Source organism: Octopus bimaculoides, chromosome 1, assembly GCF_001194135.2.
Source record: "Octopus bimaculoides isolate UCB-OBI-ISO-001 chromosome 1, ASM119413v2, whole genome shotgun sequence".
NCBI classification, from domain to species: Eukaryota; Metazoa; Mollusca; class Cephalopoda; order Octopoda; family Octopodidae; genus Octopus; species Octopus bimaculoides.
The window spans coordinates 5,504,761-5,514,115 of record NC_068981.1 but is presented as its reverse complement, the minus strand read 5'-3'; the positions used below and the strand labels follow the sequence as shown (position 1 = coordinate 5,514,115).

Here is a 9,355-nt window from a genome sequence, read left to right as displayed (position 1 = left end):
CTCCAAAGCAGTCGATATCGACCCCTAAGGCTCGATGGAACTATTCGGGGGTTCGATAAATGCACATCTACTTAATTATTTTCATTATTTATTTATTTTCTTGTACATGCCTGGGGATGATGTGGGGGTCAAGGACTCCATGAAGGAGGTCAATGCGCCCCCAAAAGGTCCATTTGACCTGTTGGGGGCGCATATGACACTTGGGGCCTCGTGTAAGATTTGTTACTAAAATTTATGCACAATATGCACAGGCTGACTGGGGGGTAAGAAGCTTGCTTCCGGACCACATGGTTCTGGGTTCAGTCCATCAAGCTGTGTCTTCTTGTACAGCCTTGGGTTGATCAAAGCCTTGTGAGTGGATTTGATTGATGGAAACTAAAAGTAGCCTGTCATATAGATATACATATATATATATAAATAATATATAAATAATATATATATATACATGCACGCATATATGGGTACATGTATGTATGCGTTTGTATCTGTGTTTGCCCCGCTACCGCTTAATAACCAGTGTTGGTGTGTTTGCATCCCTGTAATCTTGCAGTTCAGCAAAAGAGACTGATAGAATAAATACCAGGCTTAAAAGTAAAGTAAATACTGGGGTCAATTAACTCAACTAAAATTCTTCGATGCGGTGCCCCAGCATGGCCACAGCCTAATGACCAAAACAAGTAAAAGAAAAAATTACTTGTACACTACACCAAATATTTGAACAATTTAAAAAAATTATTTACATTATTTACATTTGACGGATATTTGTCCTCATCTTCTTTGTTGTTAACACAATGTTTCGGCTGATATACCCTCCAGCCTTCATCAGGTGTCATGGGGAAATTTCGAACCTGGGTTCTCATTCCTAAAGTATTTTTTGATGTTGTTGATTATTATTATTCCCATGGGCATATGGCATAGTGGTTAAGAGCGCAGGCTACTAACCCCAAGATTCCGAGTTCGATTCCAGGCAGTGACCTAAATAATAATAATATCAAAAAATACCTTAGGAATGAGAAATTTCCCCAAGATACCTGATGAAGGCTGGAGGGTATATCAATCAAAACGCTGTGTTAACAACAAACACGATGAGGACAAATATCTGTCAAATGTAAATAATGTAAATAATTCCTCATCTCTTAAATATAGAACTGATTTTTTTAAAAACAATCCTTAAATAATATCTAATTATGAAACTATAATTAGCTAAATGACTATTTTGTGTGGCCCAACTGAACTTGTGCTTTAATTGTTCTGTAATTAATGATCCTAAGCGAACTTTTTGTTCTTAATTAAATTGCTTTTTTTTTTTCTTCTTCTTTACAGGGTTCAGAATTTGTCAATTTCCATACAAGAATGTACTGAAGATGTAAAAACATTTGGTAAGGAGATTAATTAGTTGTGATAATGGTGGCAGGGTGTTTGATGTGTTTTGTTGATGGTGTTGGAGTTGGGGAGGAAGATATTTTGTAGTTCACTCCTGATTTGGGACACATTTATATAATCCAAGCACAGAGTTAATCCTAACCTGGCTGGCACAACAGATTTTTAAAATATAGGTACAGGTGTGACTCTGTGGTAAGAAGCTTGCTTCTGAATCACATGGTTCTGGGTTCAGTCCCACTGCGTGGCACCTTGGGCAAGCGTCTTCTGCTATAGCCTTGGGCTGACCAAAGCCTTGTGAGTGGATTTGGTAGATGGAAACAAAAAGAAGACCATTGTGTGTGTGTGTGTAGACCACCCTGCCTGGCAAAGCTGCATCAACAGAGATGTCACCTCCTATGAACCAAACAGGGTTGCAGGGACACAAAGAAAACACAAACGACCCAAGTCCACAGCTAAATCCTTGCCTTTGGTTCCAACAGACCACCAGTGCACGACCTGCATCGGACTGATTGGCCACAGCCAAAAAACACACCATATCCCGTCTTCTCACACATAATGTCCTTGGTCGTCATCAACAACAACAGACAAACTAGTATGTCTGTATATATATCTTTGTGTGCGAAGTTTTATGTCTGTCTTTCTGCCCTACCAATACATGACAGCTGGTGTTGGTGGGTTTACATTCCTGTAACTTAACAGTCTTGAGTAAAATGTACTGAGGTTGATTTGTTCAACTAAACCAGTAGTTCCCAACCTGGGGTCTATGGACCCCTGATGGTCTGCAAAGGTAGTACTGAGGGTCCATGAATTAAATTTTGATTTCATATATATATATGCATAAGGATAAGCATATTAGAAGGGGTCTGTGGGAAAACTCATTTAAATAAAAGGGGTCCTTGGTAGTGAAAAAGTCGCGAACCACTGAACTAAACCCTTCGAGGTGTTGCCCCAGCATGGCCACAGTCTAATGACTGAAACAAGTAAAAGATAATGGATCCCAGTAAAAATGTTGAGAAAAATTTTTCTTTTGTCATCATAACTGCATGAAAGGTCAGTTGGTAAGTGAAGGGGGTAATTCAAGGGGGATGTTATATAACTAATGGGGTGTTTAGGTGGGGTACATTGGCCATGCCCTGTTATGTAAGTAATGGGGGGTGTTTCAGGGGTATGTTTTCGATGTGTGGCCATTGTCTCCAGAAACTGTGGTGTTGTGAGAGAGTGAGAGCAAAAGGTTGGGTAACAAGGGTGGCTAAGATGAAATCCTTTGCGAGATTTCCTCCATGTAATTCAGGGAGAGAGAAGGATCAGGGCATAAGGGACTGTACAACTCAAATTGTCTCAGGGCTGAAATGGCTTTGAGGATGAGGAGATGGCCTACTGGCAACCTTAGTCTAGTTCAGGTCTGACTGATGTTATTGAGTTGTAGCCTTGAGCAAGAAACTAACTCTACACTCTGTGTCAATGTTATGTAGCTATTGCGAAGAAGCTTGCTTCCCAGCCACAGGGTTTGGTGTTCAGTCCTACTGCTTGGTACCTAGGGCAAGGGTCTTCTATTATAGCCTCGGGCAAACCGAAGCCTTTTCAGTGGATTTGGTAGGCGGAAACTGAAAGAAGCCTGTCATATATATATATATATATATATATATATATATGGATCCAGACTGGAGTCTGGTGCAGCCTTCCAGCGTATCAGCCCAGTCAAACTATCCAACCCATGCCTGCATGGACAACAGACTTTAAATGACGACAATGATGATGATGTGTGTGTGTGTGTGTATATATATATATATATACATACATCATGGAGGCAAAGTGGCTGAGTTTCTTTTGAGTGTTTTGGCTCACGGAGGCAATGACCAAGACCTTTGGCATTATGTTGTGCTTGAGATGAAGACCCATCAAACTGAGCAAAATCGCAGTCGTGGCAGATACCAGTGTCATGCAAATTGGCACGTAAATGCACCCCAGTGTCACATAAATGGCACCCATGCTGGTGGGACATAAAAGGCACCCACTACACTCTCGGAGTGGTTGGCATTAGAAAGGGCATCCAGCTGTAGAAAAACCATGCCAAATCAGACTGGAGCCCGGTGCAGCCTTCCAGCATGCCAGCCCTGGTCAAACCGTCCAATCCATACCAGCATGGACAACAGACGTTAAATGATGATGATGTCTGTGTGTTTGTGGCTTTCTGTTTGTTTCTCAACACCACTTGATAACCAGTGTTGGTTTGTTTATACCCCTGAACTTAGCAGTTTAGCAAAAGAAACCAATAGTATAAATACCAGACTTGAAAATAAGTACTGAGGACAATTTGTTCAACAAGAATTGTTCAAGATGGTGCCCCAGCATGGCCATAGTCTAATGACTGAAACAAGTAAAAGGTAAAAAGGTGTTAATTGCAAACCATCCAGATATTTAAAAAGTAGTACTCCATTGAAGAAATTCTTCCATTCCTGGGGTCAGTCCTTCAGTTTCCATAGTGTCAGAGAGACTCATCTGCCCCTGGATGGGATCACAGCTACAAGAGGAACTGAGCTCAGCATTATAAACTGAAGATGTACTTTCCCAATTTAACATATGAAATAAACTCAGCAAATTGTTTTGGGAACAAACAGAAAGTTTCTGATTGCCATAAATTATTATTATTTTACCAATTAAACACACGAACTACATATTTGGTCTTCGCTTCAGTTTTATTATTTTTATTATTTTAGTTCCTTTGTCAAAGCTCTTTCCTTACACATCCTGTGACCTCTTCAGTGACTCTCCATGTCATGTGTCTGCTTTTGTTCTACTTCCTCCATTTTGTCTTTCTGTGGTATCTTTATGTGTGCATGCATTTGTGTTTGTACCTGTGTGTGTATGCATGCGCATATGTATGTGTGTGCGTGTATCTGCATGCATGTACACATACACAGGTACAAAACGCAAATGCATGCACAGATAAAGATACATACCACAGAAAGACAAAATGGAGGAAGTAGAACAAAAGGAGACACATGGGATAGAGAGTCACTGAAGAGGTCACAGGAGGTGTGAGGAAAGAGCTCTGACAAAGGAACTAAAATAACAAAACTGAAGCGAAGACCAAATAAATAGTCCATAGGTGTGGCTCCAAATTTCAGCACAAGACCAGTACTTTTGCGGTGGGGAGAAGATAAGTTGATTACATCCATCCCCAGGGCTCATGTGGTGTTTAATGTATTGACCCTGAAAGGATGAAAGCTAAAGTCAACCTCAACAGAATTTGAGCTCAAAATGTAAAGAGAGGACAAAAATGTTGCAAATTCTTACAATTCAGCCAGCTTGATGTCTTGGAACTATAACCAGATGTTACTAAACAATCTGTAATTCACCTGATGATGTGAGTTCAATTCCCAGGTGGTTCTCACTATTTTATATCTAACACAGGTCAATGACTGATGGAACTATAAAGACCCCACCCCACCCTCCATTACAGACAATGACATCATGTCTATAATGTTGTGGCTTTTTGATAGAACTAAGTCTGTCTCTCTTTGTTTTATCTGTCAGTGTCCATGGTCAACACCACTAGTCAGCGTTGGTCAGCTGGTGCCTGAGATACTGGACTCACAAGAAACACACTTGATTTGCTTCCAGAATTTCAAATCAATAAAGGTCTGAAGTGGCAGATCTCTCTGATGGTGGCCTACCCTTGTGAGTGGAACTGTAGAAGCAGTACCATTTCATACAGCAGCATGTCTTGACCATAGACTTGCATTCAAAAACAAAGATGGCAGCGAGCTGGGTGAAATGCTCAGCGATATTTTGTCTTCTGCTATGTTCTGAGTTCAAATTCCGCTGAGGTCAGCTTTGCCTTTCATCCTTTCGGCTTCGATAAATTAAATACCTGTTACGCACTGGGGTCGATGTAATCGACTTAACCCCTTTGTCTGTCTTTGTTTGTCCCCTCTATGTTTAGCCCCTTGTGGTCAATAAAGAAATAAGAAACAAAGATGGACAGGAGAAGAGAGAGAGAGAGAGAGAAGAATTGACCCAAGTATTGAACTGGTATTACATCTTGAGAATCCATCTGAGCATCAAGACACGGATCTGTATATTGAGCTGCTATGTCTACCTTGTGTTAATGTATGGAAGTGAGGCATGGACTTATAGCATCAGAAGTGAGAAGGTGTTTGGGAAGCTGGCATGGACAGGTAAAGTGTCTAATGAAGAAGTGACGACCCGAGCTGCAGTAAGTAGGAGACTGCTTTGCGAGGTAAAGGGCCAAGCGACTGAGGTTTCTTGGTCATGTGACGAAGGAAGAGGGCCTGGAGCATTTAGGGATGACTGGAAAGATTGAAGGGAAAAGGAGGAGGAGAAGAAGGAGAAGGGTGATGTGGATGTCACATTTGATGAACCGGTTGAAAGAAAGAGGCATTTGAATATCAGGAAAAAGAGGAATTGTTACAGAAAACAAAGAACAGAGAATTGGCAGGACATGTCCTACATTCTGGCCATGGTACCAAAAGAAAATAAAAGGAACTGTTTGGCTCTGGGATTCTCCTCACTGAAGAGGTTTGCAGCGAATACCACAAGGTAGTGTATCTGATGTAGAGAATTATTGTGGCTTTTTTTCAACAAATTTTATTCAACAAAAACAATAACAATATTTAACAAAACATCTTTAAATGATGGTCTGACCGTCTGCCAAGCAAATGGGAAGCAGTAATTGAAGAAGATGGTGAATATGCTCTGGAATAATCATTTAAAGATGTTTTTGTTACATGTTGTTATTGTTTTTGTTGGAAAAAAGTTGCAATAATTATGCACCAACCCAATAGTATTTGATTTTCTTAGAGGTCATGGTTGGCTTGTTGAGGCAGTCACATGACGATTCGCAACAATTAACCCTTTCATTATTGTATTTCTGTTGAGATTCTCTGTGTTTCTTTCAATTAATTTTAAATATAACAAAGAATTTAGTAAAATAACTTAGTTATCATTAAGTTAGTGTTAGGAACATAAATTGTGACTAAGGTTTGGTGGAAGATTTTAATTCAAAACTTATGAAAACAAGACATTTGTACTACAGAGCCAGAGCTGGTTTCAGCCAGGTTGGTATCAAAAGGGTTAAGGATTGTTTCTCTATTATAGATCTTAACCCTTTTGTTACCATATTTCTGTTGAGATGTTCTGTGTTTCTTTCAATTAATTGTAAATATAACAAGGAATTTAGTAAAATAACTTAGTTATCATTAAGCTAGTGTTAGGAACATAAATTGTGACTAAGGTTTGGTGGAGGATTTTAATTCAAAACTTATGAAAACAAGACATTTGTACTACAGAGCCAAAGACAGTTTCAGCCACGTTGGTATCGAAAGGGTTAAGAGGGAATATGGGGAATAATAGGCACTATGACCAATGATAGGGGCTGACCAATTGTAAGGAGAATTGGAGGGACCACTTTTAAATGTTTGTGCTCCAGATTCATTAATTGAATTTAATGTCAGAAATCTAAATTCCATCTTTCTTTTACAGGTGTTTTGTCATGAAGGAATGAAAATAAAAACCCATAAAACTCTCTCTTTGTGTTGTTAATAATGCAAGCAGTAACAAGAGAAGCTGCTGTCTCCATGGTGTCTAAATCCACCAATGACAGACCCAAATTTCCTTTGACCATTTCTCAATGTATATATTGGCTCTTCTGAACTCTACTTAATTCTTCAATCAGTAAATATATTACCCGCACACACACACACACACACACATAGTAACATATACAGATAGATATTCACACACACACACACACGCATTGGCTGTCTCCAACATATAAACACTTAACCTGCAAGCCACACATATGCACACACATAGCAACATATACAGACATTCCTACGCACACACATCCATAATACATGCTTAACACACATACACACAAACATATAGTCAAAAAGCGTAAGGGCGTGCACAAGAAATGTATTAGTTTGACACTCAATGAAAAGAGAGAGTTTGACATTTCAAGCATTAGCTCTTCATTAGGAAGGAGAAAAACTAAAATCCAAAGAAGGAAATGAAATTTCCAATGGCATACATGTAGTTTGGTGCAGCTCACCAATCTCTTGCATCAATAACATTGGAAGCTATTTCCCAGCTATTTCTCCTATCTTTTCCTCTTTTTATCCTAAACATACAGAATCTTTGAGAGTCACAATTTCTCTGATACCAGATAAGTTTTAAACAAACTAATTAATTTACCTTTCCTAAGATTACTTTTCACTCATCATGAGCACTCTCCTCAGGTCATTACAGTCACATTTATTCTCCTGGGGCCTGGATTTCCTTCTCCGACTCAAATGTTTCAATATTCAACATAATCTTTTCTATAATCATACTTCATTACTCCTCCTTTACTTTTAAAAGCAACACCATAGGTATCTCATCCACCCCTGATGCCAGAGAAAAAAACAGCTCAGGGTCCTAAGTTCATAACCATAATTTTGAATAATTTGTGACTGCGATAATAAAGTTGAACATTGCATTAAGTAAAAAAAATCACTTGATATGTGATTCTTTATGTCCTGGTTTAGGACAAATGTTGCTGTAATTTAGCCTTGTTCGAAAATATAAGAACACAGATCGTGTCGTATAGCCAGCTGGAAACAATGTCTCCTGAGACCAAATTACAGCACCATTCGAGCATGATCATTGCCAGCGTCGCTTTACTGGCACATGTGCCAGTGCCACGTGAAAAACAACATTTGAGTGTGGTTGTTGCCAGTGCCACCAGACTGGCTCCCATGCAGGTAGCACGTAAAAGCACCTTTTGAGCATGGTCGTTGCCAGAACCAACAGACTGGACCTAGTGCTGGTGGCATGTAAAAGCACCCACTACACTCTTGGAGTAGTTGGCATTAGGAAGGGCATCCAGCTGTACAAATATTGCCAGATCAGAGTGGAGCCTGGTGCAGCCTCCTGGCTCACCAGTCCTCAGTCACACCATCCAACCCATGCCAGCATGGAAAGTGGACATAAAATGATGATGATGGTATGTATGTATAAATATATATGTATATGTATATATATATATATGTATGTATGTATGTATAAGAGACAAGGTGTACGTACGCTGCTATATAAATATATACAAATAATACAGCATGGGACAAGAATGCAAACATCCAGATAGACGGTACAAAGAAAACATGGACAGGTCATTCGGAGTTTTCTCTCTTCAGTTGAGATCCAGATTATCCTTGCAATTTTGACTGGTTATTCTTGATATTGCTCTAATCTGGCCAGCCCAAAGAAAAACTAAGCTAAGAGCATTAGATTCCTTGGAAGAAAGCAGCGAATCTATACGAAACCAAGGACGGAAAGAAACGAACAATGTTATACAAATACAGTAGGAATAATAAGGGGACATAACAACAGATGTCTTTCAACTAAGGACGAATTAAATTAAGCTGGCGTAGATGGAAATAAGGCCTTACAGCAGGGATACAAGATTTCACAGGCACAGGGAGAAATAACAATGTTGCACGAACAACAGCTGGACAAGAAAGAAAGGTCAGGCTTGGCTGAACACCAATCACATGGAAAGAGAAGGGAGAGAGGTAGAGGCAGAAGGACAAAAGAATTAAGGAGGGGTGAGAAAAAATGACAGTGACACAGTGAAGTGAAAAGTGGAGGGAAAGTGAGCAAGAAGAGAAGGCAAGGAAATGTGAGAGAGGGGGAACGAATAAGGGTGAAGGGACTGATAGACAGAAATAAGAGTCATACAAGATTTAGAAAAATGTATATTTACATATAATGTATATTTACATATATTTACATACACTGCTATATAAAGTGAATATATACAAAAACAAGGACTGGAAAAAACAAACAATATTACACAAATGTTTATTTATATATATATATATATATAACTATTTTAACTTCTTTGGTATATATTATATAATTTATGTATTTTTGTCTTAATAAGTCTTAAAAATTATATAGATTTTAA

General features: G+C 39.0%; 1 protein-coding gene and 1 long non-coding RNA gene across 2 annotated transcripts in view; both read left to right on the top strand.

The window, feature by feature from the left end:
- The window catches only part of LOC106867230 (serine/threonine-protein kinase TBK1), a 258,492-nt gene that overhangs the window by 72,095 nt on the left and 177,042 nt on the right, over nt 1-9,355 (top strand). The window lies entirely within an intron of this gene.
- On the top strand, nt 726-6,933 carry LOC128250828 (uncharacterized). Its single transcript, XR_008266816.1, has 2 exons — nt 726-1,379; nt 6,889-6,933. It is a non-coding gene; the product is annotated as an uncharacterized LOC128250828 (long non-coding RNA).